At 33.3% G+C, this 25,858-nt stretch overlaps 1 long non-coding RNA gene across 1 annotated transcript; it reads left to right on the top strand.

Moving 5' to 3' along the window:
• Window positions 1-24,179: 24,179 nt before the first annotated feature.
• LOC139519390 (uncharacterized) lies at window positions 24,180-25,424 on the top strand. The gene is made up of 2 exons (XR_011663576.1): window positions 24,180-24,415; window positions 25,058-25,424. It is a non-coding gene; the product is annotated as an uncharacterized lncRNA (long non-coding RNA).
• The last annotated feature ends 434 nt before the right edge of the window (window positions 25,425-25,858 follow it).

Genomic DNA, 25,858 nt, shown 5'->3' with positions numbered 1-25,858 from the left:
AAGTAGAATCAGGTGAGCGATACAGGCTCTTGAGAGCCTCTAGTTACTTTAAGTTCCGGAACTACAAAAGCACATGCATTTGTGTTGTTTTCTGGATTCTTAGATCCATCTGTATATATTTTTAAATAATTACTATACTTGTTATCAATGAGGATATTTCCTTCACTTTTAATTAGGTGAGGACTATCCTTTTTTGTAATAATATTTGTAAGTTCCGTTCTGACCTGTGGTTTTAGAACATGCCATGGTGGTGTTGGGAACTCTTTACATTTGTATACAGTATTAGTATCTACATTATATTTATTCATAGTATCATGTGCAGTAACACAATATGGTTTTTGATTTTCCTTAATTTTTTCCTTATTAAATTCATATATAGCGTTTTCTTGTAAACTCTTTATAGTTGGGTTTGTGTCATTCAGACTTAATATATTTAAAAAAGACTTAGTAATAAGACTTTTTCTTCTCAACTCATATGGGGGGTCACCAATTTCAGTCTGTAATCCACTTATACTGGCAGTTTTATGAGCACCTGCACATATTCTTAATGCTTGGGCTTGAATACTATCTAGTTTTTTCTTGACAGAGTGGGAGGCTGAGTTATAAACTTCACAGCCATAATCTATCTTTGACCTTATCATTGATATATATATTGTTCTCAGGGTAGAACAGTTTGCACCCCATTTGGTACCAGTTAACAATTTCATGCAGTTTAACACCCTTGAACATCTACTTTCTATATATTGTATATGTTTTAACCATGTTAGTTTTGAATCAAAAATCATACCTAGAAACTTGACTTCTTTAACAAATGACAATATTGTTTCTCCAAGTTTAAGTTTAATACAAGGGGAACTGTTCTTACTAAATATCATAGCTACAGTTTTTGTTTGTGATATGAGGAAACCCCATTTATCACACCAAGTACTAATTGTATCTATATCCTCTTGTATTCTTTTTTGTAGATATTTATTGCTTTTGCCAGATAACCATATAGCACTGTCATCTGCAAATTGTGACATAGCACAGTACTTTAAATTATTGGATATATCATTTACCATGATGTTAAATAGTGTAGGACTTATACAACTACCTTGTGGTGTACCATTCTGAATTATAAATATTTCAGAGTAAGTATTATTAACTTTAACTTGTATTGTTCTGTCACTAAGAAAATCCTTTACCCATCCTAACATATTACCTCTTATACCTAGTGAGGCCATTTTTATTAATAACCCTTTTTTCCAAAGCATATCAAATGCTTTTTGGAAGTCTATAAATACACCAACTGTGAAATGTTTTTTGAGAAATGCTTTATGAATATCATTATCAATTCTAATTATTTGTTCCATAGTATTTCTATTTTTCCTAAATCCACTCTGATTTGGTGTGTAGAAATTATTTTTTTCTAGATACCACCGTAATCTATTATTTACCATTTTCTCCATAATTTTTACAAAGTTAGATGTAAGGGCTATTGGTCTATATGACTGTGGGTCTGTGGGTTTTTTTCCAGGTTTAAGTACTGGAGATATAATGGAATGCTTCCATTCACTTGGAAGTTTTTGTAAAAACCAAACTCTATTAATAAAAAGTAATAACACAGACAGTGATTTGTCTGTAAATTGTTTGAACATGGAATACGTAATTTTATCTTTTCCAGGGGAGGTATCAGATGTATCACTGATAGCATCTTTTAATTCTTGCATAGTATATGGTTCATTATAACTATCAGAGTTATCCTTATAGTAGTGTAATAATTTACTGTACTCCTTTTGTTCTATATCTTGTTTCTGACTTTTAAAATTGTCAGAGTAATTATCATCACTACTGACTTGAGCATAATTTGTAGCAAGTATATCTGCTTTGTCTTGAGTACATTCATATTTGGTATTATTATATAACAGGGTTGGTAAATTTAATTTTTTAAATGTTTTACCCAACATTGATTTTACTTTTTTCCATACATCTGACAATTTACTATCATTATTTAGCGAGTTACAATAGCTCTCCCAATACATAGCTTGTGCAGCTTTAATAGTTTTTCTGCACGCTCTTTCTTTTTCTCTATATATAGTAAAATCAGTACCAAAACCTGTATGTTGGGCACGGTTTTTACAAATATTCCTTTCTTTAACACTTTTAGTGCATTCAGGTGTCCACCATGGTACTTGTGGTTTTTTGGGTTTATTATTTTTTAATTTGACTGGGATGCACTCCCCAGCTATTTGGAGTATTTTGTTTGTTAGTCTTGAACATGTTTCTTCTATATTGTCAGAAATCATGTCAGGACTCAAATGTTCATTACATTTGCTGGAGAATGCCTCCCAGTCTGCTTTCTTATAATTATATACTGATTCAGAATCATCAGTTAGTATTTGTTTATGACTAAAATTAATATTTACAACATGATGGTCACTGCCATAAGAACTAGTGAGGTCAACTGACCATGTTATTTTACTAGCTAGACTAGAATTACACAAAGACAAATCAATAGGTGCCAGTTCTAATGTACTGGGGTTACACCTTGTACCTGTACCATCATTAAGAAGTACTATATCTTTATACTCAAGGAAAGAGAACAACTCTCTTCCCTTAGTATCTGTATGTTTACCACCCCACATAGTGTGGTGGGCATTAAAGTCTCCACACAGTAAAAATTTTCCCTCTATTTGGTCAAATATATTATTATATTGTGGTAATTTGGTATCTGATTCTGTGTCATATAGATTGACCAGTGTAATATCATTATTATCAAAATTAAATTTAATGCATGATATTTCTAAATTACTATCAATATTCTTTTTCAGATATGGGAGGTTTTCTCTGACATATATTGCTGTACCTCCATGTGATTTAGTATTACGAACAGAAAAATCAGCTATTTTATAACCCATTACATGTGGATGGTCTTGCTCGTTTTTACACCATGTTTCCTGGAAGCATATTATATCGGGCTTTATTTGCGACATAGCTATATACTCTGCAGCATTATTGTGAATACCACGACAGTTCCAATGAACAATACTGAACATTATGTTGTATATTAGTAAACTAGTAAAGTTAGCCATTATAAGCACAGATAGAACATATAACATTACTTCTGTTAATATTTTATGATTTGTATAATACATTATAGCATTTCTGTTGTTACTCTATTGGCCAATTGAAGACCTTTCGAAACATCATAATCAAATCCAAACATTTGTTTGGTTGCCATTGATACGAAACCAATAACTTTTTCTAAATTAAGATCACTTGGTGGGGTTTGGGATGTAAGTATATTAAGCATTGCAACACTTATAATTGGGATTACTTGGTCTATTATATTGGTGTTTTTATAACCTTTTTTGATATCAGTATGTTCAGCTTCTAGTTGCTGAACAACTGGTCTTGCTTTAGCCTTAGCTTTCACTTGTTTATTTGCTTCATGCAAGGTGATGTTGTCTCTTTTAACTACCTTGAGAGCTTGTTTTTGTTGCTCCCTTGAGGGACAAAGTTTATAGTTCGATGGATGGTCACCTTTACAATTTACACACTTTGGGGATTCTGTGTTACATTCATTGGATTGGTAGTCCTCACCACATTTCCTACATTTTCTTTTATTGCTACAATTACCTGCCATATGCCCATATCCCTGACATTTGTAACATTGGATGGGATTTGGTAAAATTATCGGTTCGGTTATATGTTTTTGGTGGACGACTTACCAATTGGTAATTGCGCCCTGGTAACTAAATTTGGAATTAGTCCATTATAGTAATATTTTATTTTAGAGATAATTCCATTTAATTAAAAATTAAAGAAAATAAATATAAATTCTAGGCGACCCTTTTTGTTTACAGGTGGTGCGCCTTATTAACCTGTACTAGTTTAAACTTATTTTATTAAATTTAAATAGAAATAAAACTTATAAAACAAATGAATAATGTTTTTTTTTTAATCTTTTAAAAGGGGTTAAGAAATTTGGTTTTTGAGACTTCGGGTTTTGCCCTATACTTTTGCATCTATTTTTTAACTAGAAGAAAAATGCTGTATGTTTTTTGTTTATGTTTTTGGTTTTTTTCTCCATATGTGGTTGTTAGTGTTATTGTTATAGATAACGTATTGTGTCACTTAATTATGTTTGTTTTGATTAAGATGGTCAGTTGCTTTGTCGTATTTCTTGAATACTATACGTAGACTATGTTTGATCAGTTGCCCCAGCCAGTGGTCCCGTGAGAATCGTGTATACGCACTATCTCACGGAAGATACAAACCATGATAGTGTAGGTTAATTGCAACCTGGAACAAGGCATCGTCGTGTGCTCTGACTGATGATCAGTCAGGCAGAGAACAAGCCCATGTCTAACTTCCGAAATGCAATAACTGTTTCATGATATACCCCCCTGAAAATCCAAATTGTATAGATAGAGTAAAAAAAAATTTTAAAAAAATTAAATCAATGAAACTATTACTTATTTTAAAACAAAACGGGGCATTCTACTTCTAAATTAATTACAAGGGTTCCAGTTTGAATTGTACGGGCTTTTTTGTCATTTCAGTACAATCGATGTACTTTGCGCTGACTCCACTGTTTTCTAAGCTTCGTACATGTCAAACTGGATTTAACTTTAACTTAATTTCATGCCCTGGTCACGACTACCATGTCTGGGGGCGACCACTGGTTGGCACCGCTAATCTACATACGTGTCTACAAGTAATGCATACGACTTTTTAAATAATTTTGTTTGTTAGTTAAATTTTATATTTTTATATGTTAGTTGTAGCTTTAGCCTTTAAATTGAAATCTGAGTTGAGAAATTCGGTTTGTTGGTTTTTAAACTTAAATGCTAAGGGTACTATAGTAGTACTACCGATATGCTTAAAATGTTTGCTATTTTATTAAGTCGTAAAGGCACTTATATATTAATACATCTTTTACCCTTTCTGTGTTCCTTTATTTCACAATTGAACTATTTAATTGACCTTGTAGTGTTGTTGTTTTATACTTATGTAATCAAACAATAAAATTGTGGGTGTGTTTGATTGGGTGTTTGGTTACTAAATCACGTCCTTGTACCTGGGTGTGTATGTACTAGCATTATAGTGTTGTAACACGTGTTTGTGGTGTGGCATTGGTGTTATTGAAGAAGTTGGGTAAGTTTTGTGTTTACATGTTTACTTTATAACCTGTTATTTCTTCATATTCTTATTTCTTATTCTAGTTTTTTTTTTGTTTGTTTTTTTTAAAATTGATCCTTTCAATGAAAATGTTTAAAATATATATTTGTCTTTGCATTTCATAGCTTACTTGGACTGCCATTTATAGAAAATTATCTGAACTTATGTATCCCTACCTAGTTCTGTTGTTTTGGGGTTTTTTTTTTGTTTTTTTTTCTTTCTTTCTTCCTTTTCAGAGTTTAATTGCAATTTACGCATTGTTTTATACAAATGTCATATGTTTATATGTCCCCTTTTGTGGCATGAATAAAATTAATAATGGGTAGGACTGATTGTGCTTTTTCACTAAGCAGACTTTGCATCGAAAAATGTGTAACTCCCTGTGCTATTAACTCTTGGAACATAACATTTCTGTTATCGCTATATGTAGTGCACTCTAGCAGAAAGTGTTTTGCTGTTTCTGGTGCTCTACCGCAATTTTCGCACATTTCAGAATTTTTAACTCCTATTTTGAATAGATGTTTATTTAGTTTAGCATATCCAGTTCTAAGTCTGTACATAATAGTTTCTTTGCGCCTTATCATTTTTGGTAAGGACACCTTAAATGATATTTTTTCCTTTATTTCATACAAGTGTCTACCCTTTTTGTTGGAATCCCAGCTAGTTTGCCACATAGTTTTAAGTATATTTGTACATAAAGTTTTAATATCTTCTTTATATAGTGGGGTATTTGCGTATATAATTTCATAATTCAAAGCATGTTTTGCTTGCATATCAGCTAAGGGAGCTACCATTTGATTTTTATGGGGGGGGGGGGGGGGGGCTAGGATGAAAAATTTTGTCCTGCATTTTTTTTTAGCTGTAATCTCTGTCCTGCCTTTTTATTTTTCACTCTGTTCGGTCCTGCCTTTTTTTTTTTTAGTTTATCCAGACTTTTTTTTACCTAAATTGTCGTCCTGACTTTTTTTTTTGCAAGTGTCTCATCCTGCCTTTTTTTTTTACTCAAAACTCCTGTCCTGCCTATTTTTTCAAATTTCATCCTAGCCCCCCCATAAAAATCAAATGGTAGCTCCCTAACTCATTTCCCCAGATACCTACATGGCTAGGAATCCATTCGAGCACGACATTTATACCTGCTTTTAGTAGCGTTGTTATACTATAGTAAATATCATATATAATTAGGTTATTAACCTTTGATAGAGGTCCCTGTATTGCCTGTAAAGCTGATAATGAATCAACGAATATTACAACATTTAATGGTAGGACATCTTGTACCCAATTGAGTGCAAGGAATATTGCCATAAGTTCGCATGTAAATACTGATAAATTGTTATGCAGTCTATACCCTTTTTTTATTTTGAATTCTGGTATTACATAAGCACAGCTACTTTTTCCACTATCTGGTTCTTTGGATCCGTCAGTATATATTTTTATATAATTTTTATAATTAGTATCAATGAGGATATCGCCCTCGCTTTTGATAAGATGTGGGAGGTCCTTTTTTGTTATAATATTGTGTAACTGGGTGCTAACATTGGGTTTAAGTAAGTGCCACGGGGGCTGTGGGCATTCAGTCTGTTTATATATAACTTTTGTATCAATATTAAATGTTCGTATAACATCTTGTGCTATGCAATAGAATGGTTTTTGCTTCGTTTTAATACGGTTTTGATAGTATTGATAGTCAAAATCGTTTTGTAAACTAATTTTAGCTGGATGGAGATCATCATAACTCATAATATTTAAATATGCTTTTGTAATTAAAGATTTTCTTCTGTCCTCGTAGGGAGGGTCACCCATTTCGGCCTGTAAACTTGCAAGTGATGCCCCTTTAATGACACCTGTACAAGTACGCAAGGCCTGCGTTTGTAAACTATCTAGGATCTTTTTTGTCGAGTATGATGCGGTATTATAAATTTGACATCCATAATCTATTTTGGATCTTATTAACGCTACATATATATTTCGTAGTGTGTGACTGTTAGCACCCCATTTGGTCCCAGATATTACCCTCATACAGTTCAACACTTTGGTGCATCTAGTATGTATGTACTGAATGTGTTTATTCCAAGTTAATTTGCAATCAAATATAATCCCTAAAAATTTAACTTCTTTAACTATTTGCAATATATTGTTTCCAAATTTAAATTTGATATCAGGAATATTCTTTTTTCTATTAAATATAATACACACTGTTTTATTGGTGGATAAATTGAATCCCCAAGTGTTACACCATTTATAAATATTATTTAAATCCTGTTGTATTTTTTTCTGTAAAAAAGAAATACATTTTCCCGATAACCAGATAGCTCCGTCATCTGCAAACTGTGACATTTCACAATTTTTAATGCAGTCAGTGAGGTCGTTTACCATAATATTAAAGAGAGTAGGGCTTATGCAGTTACCTTGGGGCGTTCCATTTTGAAGTATATATATTTCTGAGAAAGTGTCATTAATTTTGACTTGTATAGTTCGATTTGTAAGGTAATCACTAACATAAGCAAGCATGTTTCCTTTAATTCCTAGTTTGATCATTTTTTTCAACAAGCCATGTTTCCAGAGCATATCAAATGCTTTCTGGAAGTCAATAAATATACCTATAGTGACTAACTTTTTCAAAAAACTCTTTTGGATGTCATTGTCTAATCTAATACACTGTTCTAATGTGCTTCTGTTTTTTCTAAACCCACTCTGGGTGGGTGCATACAACTTATTTTTTTCTAAATACCATTTTAAGCGATTATTAACTATTTTCTCCATAATTTTATTGAAATTTGAAATTAAGGAGATTGGTCTATATGACAAAGGGTCGGAGTGGGGTTTACCAGGTTTTATATGTGGGATAATAATTGCATGTTTCCATGTTTTGGGTAGTTCCTGTAAAAACCATATTCTATTAAAAAATAATAATATAATACTTAAGGATTTGTTCGACATGTGTTTAAACATGTTGTAACCAATTTTATCTTTTCCTGGTGCACTGTTATTTGTGTCATTAATCGCATCTTTTAGTTCATTTAATGTGAACTCTTCGTTATAGCAGTCTGAGTTATCTTTATAGAATTGTACTAAATTAGTATCATTTTTTTCTATATCTGCTTTGTGTTTTTTAAATTCTTCGTTATAGTTATTTGTACTGCTTACAGTGCAAAATTTTTGAGCTAATAAATCTGCCTTTCCCTTTGTTGTTTCATATATATTATTATTATCTATTAAGGTTTCTATTTCCTTTTTCTCAGTTACCTTTCCTAACATTCTTTTTATATTGTACCACACTTTTGATAATTTTGTATCAGTATTCATTGAGTCACAGTATGATTCCCAATATTGTTTCTGTGAATCATTTAGTATATTTCTGCACTTATTTTGTTTCTCTTTATAGTTTTTAAAATCCTGCCCATTACCTGTATGTTGAGCTTTATTTCTGGCTTTATTTCTATCTTTTACTGCTTTAGTGCAATTAGTATTCCACCAGGGTACAGATGGTTTGTTACTTTTGCTATTATTTTTTCTGACTGGAATGAACTCCCCAGCGATATTGGTTATTGTATCAGTTAGTAAAGTACATGTTTCTTGAGTGTTACAAGTCACCATGTCTTCACATAGTATTTGGTCACACTTGCTGGAGAATCCATTCCAGTCAGCTTTAGCGTAGTTCCACTTAAAAACTGATTCATTTTTATAATCCGGTTTTTCATTAAGTGTTAATGAGACCACAAAATGGTCACTACCATAAGTTGAGCTATGATCTACTGCCCATGTGGCTTTGTGGCTAATATTTGGACTATATCTATACATGACGTTTCTAAATTTATTGGATTTAGTCTGGTACCACTTCCATCATTAAGAATGACTATATTGTTATTGACTATGAAATTATATAATTCTCTCCCTTTAGTTTGGATACTGTTACTACCCCATAGAGTATGATGGGCATTAAAGTCTCCACACATAATTATATCATTTTTAACTTGTTTGAATATGTTTTCATATTCTGCTTCTTTAGTATTATTAGCCCTGTCATATATATTTATTATAGTAGTTGTTTTGTTATCTATTTTAATATTAATACTACTATTTTCCAGTTTAGATATTATATTTACTTTTGTGTATCTAATATGATCTCTACAGTAAATTGCTGTACCACCCCCTTTTGTGTTTCTAACTGAAAATGTAGCTAGATTATATCCTTTTATTTTAGTATGCTCTTCTTCATTATTATACCATGTCTCTTGTAGACATATAATATCAGGTATTTTGCTTGTTTTGCTCAATGACCATAGGTATTCTGGACCATGAGCATTGAAACCTTGACAGTTCCAATGAATTATATTTAATGTATTAGTCAACATTTGACTAAGCAGCATAATTAATTTTATTATAAGATACATTTTAGATTCTTTTTGTATAACTGTATATATATACTACTCATACTTTTCTTAACTTACAAGTTCAATAGCTCAGTATAGCTGTGCAATAGTTCATCAGTCTTCAACTTTATACCCAATATTTTATCAAATAATCTGGTCATTAAATCACAACATTCTATTGGGGATTCTAGTGCTTGTAGCCTAGTAAATGCTAGTAGTATTAGCAGTGCAAAATCATTTAGACCTTGTTGCTCTGTTATTTTATGGGTATGTATTTTTGAACCTTTGGATTTAGTTTCTGTTGCAGCCTTAGTGGCTTGACTTGCCCTTTTCTTTTTAACTTCTACAATGGCCTCTTTAATTGTGATTTTATCACTGTAAGCCTTTTTTAATACCTTTTGTTTTTCTGTCCTAGTAGGACAGTCTTTGCTATTTGCTGCATGTGCACCTTTGCAGTTTATACATTGCACGGTTTGGGAGGGACACTCATTAATGTCATGTCCAAGACCACATTTTCTACAGATAACAGCATTTCTGCATTGTTGGTGCATATGACCATATTTTTGACATTTGTAACATTGTACTGGTCTAGGTATAAATGGTTTGACTTTATACCTTGTAAACCCTATATTTATGTTTTCTACTAATTGTGCGGTGTTGAAGAATATCTTCAAGGTTTTTGATGGTTTTCTTGTTTGCGACACAGAGTCATAGTAAGTTAATCTATTGACCTTAGTCACTTTGTAGTCTTTCAACACTCCCAAGACTTCTTCTTCTGTCAAGTCTATAGGAGTGTTGTATATGCAACCTATAGATGATTCCTGAGACTTGGGAACAGTACATTTTACTTGCCAGTCCCCAAGTCTCTGAGTAGCTAAAATACTTCTAAATTGGTAACTATCATTACATTCTATGATGATACCTCTTCTTGTACCGTTTACCCATTTTGGTGTACCATAATCTAGACTCTGTATAAGTCTTTGTATTTTGATTGGATTTTGCTGGCCCAATTCTACCTCTTGGGCTTGCATAATGACTAAGTATTTTTTAGGTTTAGGGGGTGGGGTTTTAGCATGGACCACGGTTTTCGGTTTGCGTTTCACCGTAGACCTTACTGCTTGGCTATATTTGGTAAAATTATATCTGTTTTCAACTTATATATATATAAGTATGCGGTGTTTAAACAAAGTTCACTGTTTAATTTCAAAATTACCTTTTACAATTCAGATAATTAATTACAATCAATGGTCGGCAAATTGTGATTGTGATAATTTAATAAATGAAATTGTAGATAATTAATATGAATTAAAACTTTGAACTGTAGTCAAAGCCAGATTGATAATTTATTTAATAAATGAAATTGTAGATAATTAAAATGAAATTAGAATTTTGAACTGTAGTCAAAGCCAGATTTAATTTAAATTTTTGTATAAATACAAGTAGAATCTAATTTTGAAATAGATTAGTAGTTAGTTGGCAATCGTCAAGACTTATCTTATTCGAACGCACCTATACTTCATATTTGCAAGACAATATTTGTTTACTGTGTTCTTCATATTTTACCGTAAAGATGATGAACATTTTGGTACTTGCATGGGCATAGCTATGTTGAGAATTTGAGACGTTTGTGTGAGAATAGGCGGAAACCCCATACCTGGGAGAACCCGTCTAATGCTCATGGGAAGGTCTCTGTTCAAATGCATGGTTATCCTGGTGCCACGTTCAAGAGATTAACTGAAGCAATTGAGGCTGGCTTGTTTGTGCATTATAGTCCACATGTGGTTATTTGTCAAATAGGTAGCAATGATTGTGACAGATATTCTTTTGATGAGACTGCCTTCAGATCAGACATGAATACTTTCATTTATGCTTGTCTTTCGAGAGGAGTATCAGTGGTATTCATGTCAGTTATGAAGCGGTCCGGGCCTTGGTATTGCACTCCCGATGAGCATACAGTTCGCCGAGAGATAGTGAACAAAATGATGAAAAGCATAGCTCTTGAAAATCATTTTGTACATTATTTCAAGCCAACTAATGTTTATAGGGTGGAATACGAAGCTCGTGACGGGATACATTTCACTGAAGAGGGTTACCGTGCCTTCTTAGTAGCTTTGAGGAAGTCGGTCAGTTGGTTTATTAACAAAGTTAGGAAATGAACTGAACTATTTTCTCAATGACTCCACGTGCAATGTATTTTGTTTAAGAAGAGGGTTTTTTTTAACATCGAATGACTAAAATAATCCAAAGGTTCTTACATATTTTATAATTTACAAATTAGAATTTGCCAGAAGAAAGCTTTTTTTAACAGGAAAACTCAAATTAACTTTATTAAAATATCTTTTTTTAATAATTTTTTATTTTAAATAATCAAAAATTATTGGTGAAACATTGAACATTATTACCCTTTGACAGAAAACTAACATAGGATGTACATATTGTATATAGTTGTAAATATTTATTTGTGTTCTATTTTTCATTATTATAATTATTGGTGTTGGTAATGCAGCCTTGGTATACCAAGACAGTCACAAGCCTGTTTAATGCAGAGTGTCCATACTGTAATATAATTTCATTATCTCTTAATGATTAATTATGTAATGGGCACGTGTCAGTAAACAACAACCCAATTAACAATCTAACAGAAGTGTGAGGTAATGATTATTTTGTTTATTGGAACTAATTAACTCATTATCACTTTCAAATTATTCAATGTATGAAAATAAATAAAAGTAGCAATAAAAAAAAACGTAAATACTAATTTAAGATGAATATTAATTGAGTATTATTTTATTATTTTTAATTCTGATTTTTTAGTAATTTAAATTAAGTAAATTAAATACATTTTAAATGAAATAAGAAATAAATGAAATATAATAAACTAGGTGAAAGATTGTCTTCTTTGAAATTAAATATTTTATTTTATTTTTCTTGTACCATGTTTCACTCTCTATTAATAATATAAAAAACCCAAATTCGCATTTGTATAGCTTATAATAAAAGGTATGTATGAAAATTACTTACCTTTCTAACGCCTTGGCCATGTCATACTTGTTGTCTGTAAAGCAACAGTCCTTACAAAGGAACTTTAGAGACACATCTGACCAGGCCAATAACAATGCATCATCCATTGGGACACAAGCACTGTGAGCCAACGATCACAACAACTGCATTGAATGGTGCAATCAACACATTCTTCATCACATTGAACACACGGATATAAAGCCATTTTGAAAATGGAAGACAGCACACATGTATTCATGGCTTTTTATACAAAATTAAAGTGACTTGTAAAAACATTTATATTTGCCAATGAAAATCTTATATTTAGTTTTGAGAAAATTTTATTAGAATAAACATAAAAATCATCCATTCAGAAGCTTTGTTTTTATTAAAACAATCAATTATAATAATTTTTAGATTAGATTTGAATTGAATATGTGAAAATTCTTAATTACATTTTATTTAATGTTGAGTAAATTGTTATGAAAAGTAATTAGTGATTGGAGTAATTGCATTGCTTTGATGTACTGGTTAAATTTTCAAATCCTTTCTGAAAAACAATTATTAGACAATTCTCTGTATATACAGTAAATTATTTAATACTATATTTTCATAGCGTTTTCCTTTGAAGGCATATATGAAATCTTTCTTTTCTTCATTTCTTACGTTTTCCTTGGTCGCCATCTTGGAAGTACACACCGATATCCATAATTTTATAATGATCAATATTAACTTACCTGCAACTTTTTTTTTTATTTTTAGGTTATAAAATACACTTCTATTATAATTTTATTCAATAATATATGTTTAAAAGTCACTTAAATGTGTTAATATTGATATTTGAAGAGTTATTCGGTAATTACATGAGTTATTCGGATAATAACACTGTTATTCGGTAATTCGAGGTACCGTGCACCTAGTTCTAAATCTGATGTCTTACAGAATGATCTAGATGCCCTCTACAATTGGTCCAAGTTATGGGACATGAAATTTAATGTGAACAAATGTAAACAAATCCATTATGGAAGAAATAATCCTGAAAATGTTTATACCATGAACAATATTGATAGCATTAAAAATGAACAAGAAAAGGATCTTGGAATTATTTTTCAAAATGATCTTAAATTTTCTCAACATATATCAAGTAAAATAAATAAAGCCAATAGTATACTTGGGCTGATTAACCGAACTTTTATCTTTAAAGATCAATATACATTTTTAAGACTATACGTTGCGTTGGTACGACCACACGTGGAATATGGAAACACAATATGGTATCCGCATTTAAAGAAAGATATTAATGCTGTAGAAAAAGTGCAGATGAGAGCAACTAAATTAATTCCTGATATACGACATTTAAGCTATGAAGACAGATTAAAAGTACTTAAACTACTGTAAAAGCCGATTTCTTGAGGCTTTTAGTAAATGATAACTAAAGTTCTGAATAGGGCTCTGTAACTTTTATTTCAGACTAACGAAGTTCAATAATGGTAATGTAAATAAAGCCCTGTAAAATATAAATGTACTTATAAATTACAGAAAGATAAATCTGTTTACTAAGTAATAATAATTAAAACTAATGTTCATAATTCATTATCATGCAAACTTATTTAGCTGCATACATATGTATCTGATCACAAAAATATATAATGTGGATACCATAGCAATTACTTGTCTCAATTACAATTATACCAATTCGACTTTAAGTTATTGTATTACATGTTCTCATATGCTGTCTCATACCAAAGTCTATTGAATAATACTTGTGTTGGTAATCTAAACTACACAAAATGTAAGCTGCATGCTTGTTAAATCAAAAAGCAACTAATCACAAAAGTAACAATAAAAGCAAAGCAAATATAAACAAGAGGCTGTCACAACGACAGCAAACCGGATTTATTAATATTTATTTGTGTCCTGGCAATATCACAAGAACCATTACTGATGAATGGTGAAAGTGAAAATCGTCAATATCAAATTTGACCTCCATTTTGTCATCAGTATCAACATCTTAAAATTTGAAAAGCTTAGATTGAATGGTTCATGAGTAAATGCAACAACGTGAATGGAAACGCCATTTCACAATCTTTCAAGAACCATAACTCCTGAACAGTAAAAGTCAAAATCGTCATAATTGAACTTGACTTTTAATTTGCCATCAGTAACAACATATAAAAATTTCAAAAGCTTTGGTTGAATGGTTCATGAGAAAATGCACGGACACGACTGGAAACACCATTTTTCAATCTTTCAAGAACCATAACTCCTGAACGGTAAAAGTCAAAATCGTCATTATTGAACTTGACCTCCATTTTGTCATCAGTAACAACATATTAAAATTTGGGAAGCTTAGGTAGAACAGTTCATGCGTAAATGCACGGACACGACTGGAAACTCCATTTTTCAATCTATCAAGAACCATAACTCCTGAACGGTAAAAGTCAAAATCGCCATTATTGAATTTGACCTCCATTTTGTCATCAGTAACAACATATTAAAATTTGGGAAGCTTAGGTAGAACAGTTCATGCGTAAATGCACGGACACGACTGTAAACTCCATTTTTCAATCTTTCAAGAACCATAACTCCTGAACGGTAAAAGTCAAAATCGCCATTATTGAACTTGACCTTCATTTAGTTGTCAGTAACAACATATTAAAATTTTAAAAGCTTTGGTTGAACGGTTCATGAGTTAATGCACGGACAACATTTGATTCCCGCCCGCCCGCTTGACCGACCGCCCGCCCGACCGCCGTACATCCCCAAATCAATAACCGACATTTTTGTCACAAAAATCCGGTTAAAAACTAAAGCTAAGCGAAACAAGAATACAAATATACTTAGCTTACCTCACATATCGCGCAAGTGGCACATTTCCATACAATCCATATTACACACTACATCTTTAATACAGTAAGGTTTAAATATACCTGTATAACAAAAATGTTTATTATAAATCTTTGTTAAGCAATGTTTATTGTTTATAGTAAAAAATCAATATTAAACCTTGAAATCTATTTTTAGTTCTTATATCGATTTACTTTAATTCGATTAACCTTTAAACATTACAACATTCTTTCGGTCCACTCGACTCTCGCAATCATTCAATTTATATGTAAACTTTATCTTCAAATCATTATACCAGATTTAATAGGCTATTGAAGTATTATTTTATATGATCGTAAAATTCAACTCTTCTTATGTTTTAATATATATTTACGTTCTCTTTTGTTATGAAATTTAGCTCTCGTTCTCGACATTCAATCTCAACATGCATACGTGTAAAATATGAACTATAGGACAGTTATTGCAAAGTTAATAAAGAAAGATATAGGACTGACCTTATTTGTGAAACTCCAAATCACAGAATTGTTATTGTAAAGATTGTTATTTGCAGACAGGTAAAAATATAGGTGTTGACCACAAGATGTCTTCCCATAAGATATAGAACAAAAGAATTAAACCGCCAAAAGTACTGACCAATAGAAGAAATGTCAGAAAGCGCTCAAATCAACCGTGAAAATAAAGTAATAACTACAGTGAAATCAGACTTAACCAAAGCATAAGAATAGAATTCGTCCGTCAATAGTCCATGTCAATAAGTTAAAATAGAATAACACATAATACTAATCCCTAATTACAGAATGTAATTAATAAGCTAACAATATAACTTTATTCAAATATGTACTAATATCAATTACTAAGAATATAGAAATATACAAAATACATAAAATAACAGGCTATCACATACTCCCCCCAGCCGTGAAATGACGTCCCGTCATTTCCTGTCTGTGGTTGCTGTTGTAATGACGTCAATAATAGCCTGTGCTACTTCTGCCTGTTTTCCATGAAATAGATGAGTGTCCGCTAAAGATGTAAGGCATTGAACCCTCTGAAACCAATCTGTAGTGGTGGTATGACTTGCACTCTTCGAAAGCTCGTATTTCCCTGACGTCATCCACGCAGGTGCTTTCCTTGCTCTGGTCGACCGACGAATACTAACAGGTGACGACGATGACGAGCTGTCAGAACTATCCTCCTGATTGTCACTTGTCACCTCTGGTGAAGGCCTTCTGTCGCCGATATCCGAATCTGTCCCATTGGTGTCATGAGAGTGGGCGTCCCCTTCAGATTCAGATTCATCTTCTGTTTCTACGTCATTTGTTGGATTCACCACTGGCTGAATGATATCTGAAGTGACGGTTGAATCACTGTCATCCTCAACAAATGGTTCCAACAATACATCTATAATATCCTCATCAGATGACTCCGGATAATCAATGGTCGGTTTCCTCAATACTCTAGGTGCTGGTTTCGGTGGTTCTTTCTTAGATGGTTTTCTGAGTTTTGGTACTGGTCTAGTTGGTTCTACCAGATGACCCACTGGCAACAGCAAGTTTCTGTGGAGGTTCCGTTTACGTCCTTCTCCACTCTCCTTCCTCACTGTGAAAACTGGTATCTCCAGATTCGGTTGTTCAAGTACAACGTAAGGGTCTTGTTCCCACTTGTCTGACAGCTTGTGTTTGCCTTCAAATGCCACTATTTTTACCAAGACTAAATCTCCTATCTTGATGGTACCTCCCTTTACTTTGGTGTCATAGTTCTTCTTCTGTCTCAGTTGTGCTTTCTTAGATGTTTCCGTAGCCAAGTTGTGAGCAACTTCCAACCGTTCTCTAAGGTCCTTGATGTAATTGGATCCAGTATCTTTTCGTATGCCAAATGCTACATCCACTGGAAGTCTAGGATCTCTTCCAAACATGAGGTAGTATGGTGCGAATCCTGTAGACTCATGCTTAGTACAGTTGTAGGCATGGACAAGTGGTCCTACATAGGCTTTCCAGTTCCTCTTCTTGTCTGGTTGAAGTGTTCCTAGCATGTTAAGTAGTGTTCGGTTGAACCTTTCGCACATTCCGTTGCCCATCGGATGATAACTGGTGGTACGTGACTTGGTCATTCCTGTTAGACTGCATAACTCCTTTATGATCTTTGATTCGAAGTTAGCTCCTTGGTCTGAATGAATACGGTCGGGTGTTCCATAATGTACTATGAAGTGCTGATAAAAGGCTTCAGCTGTTGTCTTTGCCGTTTGGTTCTTGGTGGGAATGGCTTGAGTGAATCTGGTAAAGTGATCTGTTATGACCAGGATGTGTTGTTGACCTCCTTTAGATGGTTCTAACGTAAGGTAGTCCATACAAACTAGCTGTAGTGGTGTTGTTGTCTCAATACTTACTAGCGGAGCTCTCTGGTTTGGAAGTGTCTTTCTCCTAATACACCTTCCACAATGCGCTATCCACTCTGTAACATTCTTGGCTATACCAGGCCAGTAAAATCTGTCTCTCACTAATGACAAAGTACGGTCTTTGCCAGGGTGTCCCATGTCGTTGTGTAATGCCTGGAGTGTTGTAGTAATATGAGCTGTTGGAAGTACTAGCTGTTGTTTAACTTCATCGTTGATAGTAATTTGACGATATAATACTCCATCTATGATCTTCAGATGATTGTACTGCCTCTTGAATATGGCGTCTCCTTTCTCTGGTTTCTGGTCTTTCTGTATCATATCAATCCAGTGACTAACAACTGTGTCTTGTCTTTGAGCTCTCTTCCAGTCTATGATATCTGATGTTGATGTTCCATTCAGATCTATGTCATCTTGTAGTATATCTGGATTGACTGCTAAACACTCGGCATAAGGTACTGATGTTACGGAATTACAGATGGTTCTGATAGTGTCGGTGTTGATCTCTATGATATCCCTGGGTAGTCTGCTTAAGGAATCGGCATCAGAGTTGTTTCTCCCTGGACGATACTTGATATCAAAGTTGTAAGTTGCAAGATCAGCCAACCATCTGTGTCCTGTGGCATCCAGTTTGGCAGTAGTGAGGACATACGTCAAAGGATTATTGTCTGTCATCACTGTAAAATGTGCCGGTCCATACAAGTAATCCTTGAACTTGTCTGTTATCGCCCACTTTAACGCAAGGAACTACATCTTGTGAGCCGGATAATTCCTCTCAGCTTTGGTAAGACCTCTACTAGCATAACAGATGACGTGTTTTTCTCCATGTTGTTCCTGGTAAAGTACAGCACCAAGTCCAAACCCAGACGCATCGGTGTGAAGTACATACTGTAAACTGTTGTCAGGATAACTCAGTATCGGAGCTGACGTAAGGAGTTCTTTCAGTTTATTGAAGGCTTGGTCCTGTTGTTCTCCCCAATGCCATTCCTTCTGTGGTTGTTTCTTCTTCTTCTGTCCTTTCCTACCCGATGGAATTGGCATCAACTCTGTCAATGGTCTGCTGATCTTGCTGAAGTTCTTTATGAAACGTCTGTAGTACCCAGCCAATCCCAAGAAACGTCGAACATCTTCAGGTGATGTAGGTGTAGGCCAAGCCATGACTTTCTCGGTATTTTCTGGATCTACTTCCACTCCATCTGCTGAAACAATATGTCCCAGGAACTTTACCTTGCGTTGAAAGAACGAACATTTCTTGGGTGCCAACTTCAGGTTCGCCTTTCTGATGCGGTCCATTACTAGTTGCAAGTTGTTGAGATGTTCCTCATACGTCTTTCCAAAGATAATCACATCATCAATGAACACACAGCATATTCTTAGATGGTAATCAGCTAGACAGTCTTCCATGAGTCTTTGGTAGGTGGCTGGACTGTTGGTGAGTCCAAATGGCATTCTATTGTACTCATAAAAACCTAAAGGTCCAACTGTGAATGCAGTTCTTTCCTTGTGTGGTTCGTACAGCTCCACCTGGTGATACCCGGACATTCAATCTCAACATGCATACGTGTAAAATATGAACTATAGGACAGTTATTGCAAAGTTAATAAAGAAAGATATAGGACTGACCTTATTTGTGAAACTCCAAATCACAGAATTGTTATTGTAAAGATTGTTATTTGCAGACAGGTAAAAATATAGGTGTTGACCACAAGATGTCTTCCCATAAGATATAGAACAAAAGAATTAAACCGCCAAAAGTACTGACCAATAGAAGAAATGTCAGAAAGCGCTCAAATCAACCGTGAAAATAAAGTAATAACTACAGTGAAATCAGACTTAACCAAAGCATAAGAATAGAATTCGTCCGTCAATAGTCCATGTCAATAAGTTAAAATAGAATAACACATAATACTAATCCCTAATTACAGAATGTAATTAATAAGCTAACAATATAACTTTATTCAAATATGTACTAATATCAATTACTAAGAATATAAAAATATACAAAATACATAAAATAACAGGCTATCACACTACCTTCCCTAACTCACAGAAGGCGAAGAGGTGATATGATACAAGCTTTCAAAATATTAAAAGGAATCGAAGATATATCTTATGAAAGATTTTTTACTGTCATCAGTACAATTACCCGTGGGCATAATTGGAAATTAGCAAAACCTAGATGTAACACTTCTTTTCGATTAAGACATTTCTCACAACGATTTATTAATGATTGGAATAACCTACCAGTTGAAGTTATTTCATCAAAAACTGTGGAAGCCTTTAAAATTAGTATAGACCGTCATTGGGAATCAGTCATGTATCAGTTAAGAACTTGATGAGGACACAAATAGTTTTATATATAAATTTTTAATTGTGTGAAATATTGCACCAAATCATGAAGGATTGATGATTGTATCAGTTTTGAAAGTGTACCAACATATGGTGGGCTAAAAAGGATAGGATCCTTCCATATGAGCCCCACAACGATCGTACAGGTATCTTACAGGTAATGTTTTTTTTATTTCCTCTCAAGTCGGGCATGTCGAGCGTAGCTAGTAACCAAGTCGAAAGTCCGACTGCAAAAGTGGAAGGTCGCAAATTTCGGACAACCGCTAATTTGAACCCCTGCCTCCAAATTGAAAAGATACAAAAATGTCGTCTTATAATTTAAAATTTCCACCAACAGCATGAACAGTGGAACTTATTTTAAGACTACTGACGTAGTTGACTACGTATTGACGACAAACAATATTCCTACGACTTTTGCCATTTGGGAAATCTAAACTACTTGTCTTTAGAGATTTTCGGCGATTAAACATTTCATACGTTTGTTCTTTGACAGCTTAGCCTAAATCTCTTGGGAAAATAAACTACATAAAGATTCCTAATGTGCCCTACTTCCTATGTGCAACTTCAAAACTTTTGGATAAATCGACGATCATTTAAATTGTTCTGGTCATATTTTCTGTAATCAAGAATTAAAAGTATGAAAAAACTGTCCAACTAGTTATAAATAACATGATATCCAGCTAGATAATAACAATGGCACATATTTCAGCATTTATTGGGTAGAACAAAAATCTAGGGCGCTCGCATAAGGCAGCTTAACTGCCTAAAAATAAAGACTAAGCTAGGACTAAGCAACACGACCCCCACCAAAAACTGGGGATAATCTCAAGTGCTCTGGAAGGATTTGACAAACAAATTCACATGTGACACCCGCGTCTTATTGCTCATTTTAGTACAAACCCGGTTATAAGTCTAATTCGGTAGGTCAGATTCGTGAAAACGGAACGTGATTGTAGTAACGACATACGGAACATATATCCGCTATCATCTGTGAAACGAATATTCCCCAACGGTCAACCAACTTGTGAATTTACGAAGGGGTGATTTCTTCACCAATGATTTGGAACTCTGGGTTTTGACCCCTTAGTTTAAATGTCTTTAACACGTACGATATGTCAACTGGGCGTTACAAACGAACATTTCAGTTTATAACATCGAAACATCGATAGTAAAATTGTCCGATCGTAGATAATTTTTCTATACTTAAAAAAAGACTTCATTACGGTTGTTCTATATATTTTGATTGGGTAAATATATCCCACTATTTTCACTAATACATTTCTCAACCAATATTAATAAATTGCATTACCTGGTTGAGTTAAAGATAGTAGCATCTACGTAGCCGCTACGTACATATATAGCTGCTATCAATATCTATGTAACAACTAGTCTATAGCTATACGTTCAATAGTCAAAATTTACGTAGCACTACGTAGATGCTACGATATTGAACTCAACCCTGGGCCGCGTTCAATATCGTAGCTGCTACGTATATTTGAACTATTGAACGTGTAGCTTTAGACAAGCTGCTACATAGATATTGATAGCATCTACGTAGCCGCTACGTAGCTACTACGATATTGAACTCAACCCAGCTATGAAACAGTTGCTCCTTTTCTTTGGGGGTACCCTCCTTTTAGAATATAAATCTCCAAAATTAAGAAATTAACTCCTTTTTTAAATCTAAATTCTAGGAGCAAAAACAGGTGTTTACATGTGGATTGTCAATACTTTACACAGATTTTTTAATAAAATTATTCAATACGGATTCGTCATGAAAAATTACAGATTTTCTAACAATCGGGAAAAAAAATCATAGTTGCTTTCGTTTACGGCGATCGGTGTCTGAAAGGCACTTTTTTGACTGGGAAGAACCGCTCTTTAAAGGCAAAAATGATAGCGATCAAGTATATTTCATGGACGACATGAAGGTGGCACGGTAGATTTGCATTCCAGAATTCAGGTTGCTCTTTTGTGTACCCTACTTAGGTAAATGTATCTAAACAGTGCGATTGGACAAAAAATACAGTATCAACTGAACTTACTTTCCCAAACTGAGGGATGAATCAGGTGTAGAAAAAATATGAAATGATTTTACTTACAGATGAAAATGAATTTTTGAGAATTTTTTGAAATTTTGTATTCACTGCACCATAAAAGACCTTAAAGTACTAGTGGCCTTAGGTTTTTAAAAATACCAAAAAAAGTAAACGGTCATGATACATATTCAAATTCATTTGTGAATAGTAAAATGAAAGTACTGCAGTTAACTGAATGTAGAATTATTTTCAGTGTTAGAAAGTGGTGAAAATTCTAAAAAGGCTATCATTATCCCTTATGGGCCAGGAAAAACTACCGTGCCACCTTAAGGGGGATATATATTTTTACACTAAATCAATAAAGGATTTTTTTTTACCTATGCAATTTGTAAGTTTATCAATAAAAATTTGATTAAGGGCAACTATGATAAAAACAAGCAAATTTTGCCTGATCTGTGGGTAATAATGTAAAAATTTACCTAGAAAGTAGAACTTCATTATTTTTATGTAACTTGCAAAACATTTTCAATTATAAATGCTCGCTTTAACTTTTTGCAGTGTCTGACACATGTGCAACCACTGAAATTTGAGACGCGACATTTTTCGGTTGCATGTACATCCTATTATTTTCACCGAAATAAATAAATTACATAATTTCTTATATTTTTCAACATAAGTACAGCTATACTAGTTTTCTTCAGGTTTAAATTGTAGTTCTGATGTAACATGACACCAGTAGCAGCTTTTGGGGAACCAGTATGTGGTAAAGGGGTCCTTACTTATTCATTTAGCTCTCATATTGGTCTGAAATAGAGATAGAAATAGGGGTTTCTTTACATTGACTAGACATTATTTTTGACAAAGAATGTTTTTATGATGTTATATCAGCAAGATTAAATGGTTTATTCATTTTCCATGCAAATACCATTAATTGTTAAGATTTTCTGACAGTGAAAAGCACAATAAAGGCAAATTGATTATGTAAGGGGCCATAATTTAACTTAATGCATACATGAGAAATAGACAAACAGTCATCTTAATTCGCGTTAACTAGTTCTCATCGCAAACATCTAGGTGATCTAGAAATAAAAACATCCCTAGGATGTCCGATCACCTTACCTGTGTGATACACCCCAATACAGGTAAATAGAGGTATTCTCATCAGTTTTAATTTTTGCGAGCTAGCGAACAGATGTTCTCGTCGCTGCAAAGTTTTCATCAAAATTAGAAATTGAGTTTTTTTCTATTGAAGACTTCTTTAAATAACAAAGAACGGAGTGGCTATTTGTCCGGCTAGCCGGACAAATAGTGCTGAGACTATTTGTCCGGCCATTGCAATGCGCATGTCACAAATTCATCATACACTTGCGCGCATGACGTAATATTATCTGCAGCAGCAGCAGGGGTCAGCGTGAAACCCGATCATTGAAATGCTGGGATAATGACTGAACACGGCGGTATTAATGTCGGTATTATTTGAGCACTTTATCATGAATATATAACTCATTTTGTTCTGCTGGGTGGCAGGCTAAAAATTATTTCTGAAAAAAGTTTACCTCATCCATTTCAAAGTTAAATGTTGTTCATCATTTCTATTCCATAACATGAAAACCATTCTTTCAGGTGAAAATTTTGATATGGTCATTGAAATGGAGATTATATTGATTTTTGTCTATTGTGCTGTTTATGACTTATGATCCTTGCATACTTTTTACAATGACAATAACAAATGTAACTATTAACTGTTTGGGTTCATTTAAACAGACTAGATTGACCAATAATGGTTTACTTTTATAAATTGTTATTTGGATGGAGAGTTGTCTCATTGGCACTCACACCACATCTTCCTATAGCTTTTCTGATCTCCCTTGACACCATTTCCGAGTATGGTCCTCAGGAAACCATGATAGTCCGTCGGAAGGGGACTATAAATGGCTGACCCGTGTTAAGAGAGAGCCATATATCTTGCACGTTAAAGACACCCTTGTAGATTTCGAAAAAGAGCAGGCAAATGCTGCTACAAGGCAGCACTCGACCCGCAAAGTGGAAAGGGATTAATATAAGTTCTCATATAGTTGGTTTCAAACATTTTTTTTAATTTTAGATAGAAGCCTTAGTGATTTAAAGATGCCAACAAAACTAAAAAGAAAAGGAAGGCCAAAAGGAAGCCAACAGACTGTAATTGGTTTACCAAAAAAAAAGAGGAAAGAACAAACTTGTTCCTTTCTTTAAGAGAACAGTTGATGAAAAAGAAAGAGGTTTGTTTTCTTCTATAAATACTAAATTATGTTAGAAATTTGCCAATTGTATTCAAATATCCATTTTTGTTAAATCAAGATGCTTTGTTCATAAATAGTTAAAACAGACGTAGAAGACAACAAGCAAAAAGTTAAAAACACAAACAACAAGACATCATGGCTTAATAACACACTAAAAATAAGGCAATGTAGTATGATTGCCAATGAGACAACTATCCACCAATAATTTAATTTTGGATGTAACGAGTCTTCTGATTGGCTGACGTTATTTTGTTATCAGGCCATAGACATAATTTAGTCATGTGACCGTGATGATAACGTTTTTTCATGGTTTTCGACGTTTTAAAAATTTAGAAAAAATGTGGTGCACACTGTTAAATAACCCGCTACGCGCATATTCAGTGTGCACCAAATTTTTTTTGTTATTTCTTCATAGACAGACAAAATATTACAGTCATTTCTTAATTGTTCAAATAATGTGGATAAAAGCTTTTTGGTTTAATGCTTTGATTATCTTTGAAATGATATTACACTAATTCTTGAAATAGTTGTTGCAATGATTGTTTACACTCATTGAACCTTATGTTACTTTTTGAATACATATTGTGCATTATGTATAACTTACTTATTTTTTTTCTGCAGAAATACTTAGTTGGTTGGTTAGTGTAGATAGTGTAATGAAGGCATCAGGAGGGACATTACTGGATGAAGAAGATTTGGTTGAATTATCGGAGGACTCATTACCTTACCGATGTTTAGATGATTATGTTGATTTGACAATTGTTCAAAAATATTTAACTTCATCTGCATGGTTGTATATATTATCTATTGTAAAAGAAAAACAACAAAAGGGTGGATATATTCTTTGTACATACTGTAATGTTTTTATTAAAACAGAAAATGATGATGCTGTTGAATGTGACTTTTGTTTGAAAAGGATGTTTTTATACATTACTGACTGCCATTGGTTGTTGCCAAATAAACATATCACCGGATGTAACAAAACGAATCTTAATTATTTATTTTTATACCAAACAGAAAACAATTATTGCAAGACTTTTTCTATGAAATCATTGATGTTCCCATGGGTCATCCCCTTTGTCATAGTGATAATTTTTTAAATAGTTAAATCTTTATTTATTATTTAACATACATTTTCTACCTGAGGGTCATGGTTCAACTCTTATCATTCATTGTCCTATATTTTGAAAACTTCATATTTTGGTCCTAAACCATGAAGTTTCTTTACTTGTCATGCTTGTCAATTGTCTAACTTAAGCATCATCCTGCTTGTTTCTTGCCTGGCGATCAATTACTTGTGTTTAGCACCAAAAGATATAGAAATGAAGATAAATTACACACCTATTAACCAAACCACAAGGATTTGTATAGTGTCACTACACAAATCTTGACCAAACATAATATACAAATTAAAAAACACAA

This window comes from Mytilus edulis, chromosome 1, assembly GCF_963676685.1.
Source record: "Mytilus edulis chromosome 1, xbMytEdul2.2, whole genome shotgun sequence".
Lineage (NCBI taxonomy): Eukaryota > Metazoa > Mollusca > Bivalvia > Mytilida > Mytilidae > Mytilus > Mytilus edulis.
Note: the sequence above shows the minus strand (reverse complement) of the source record. Positions and strands in the feature narration are given on the sequence as shown.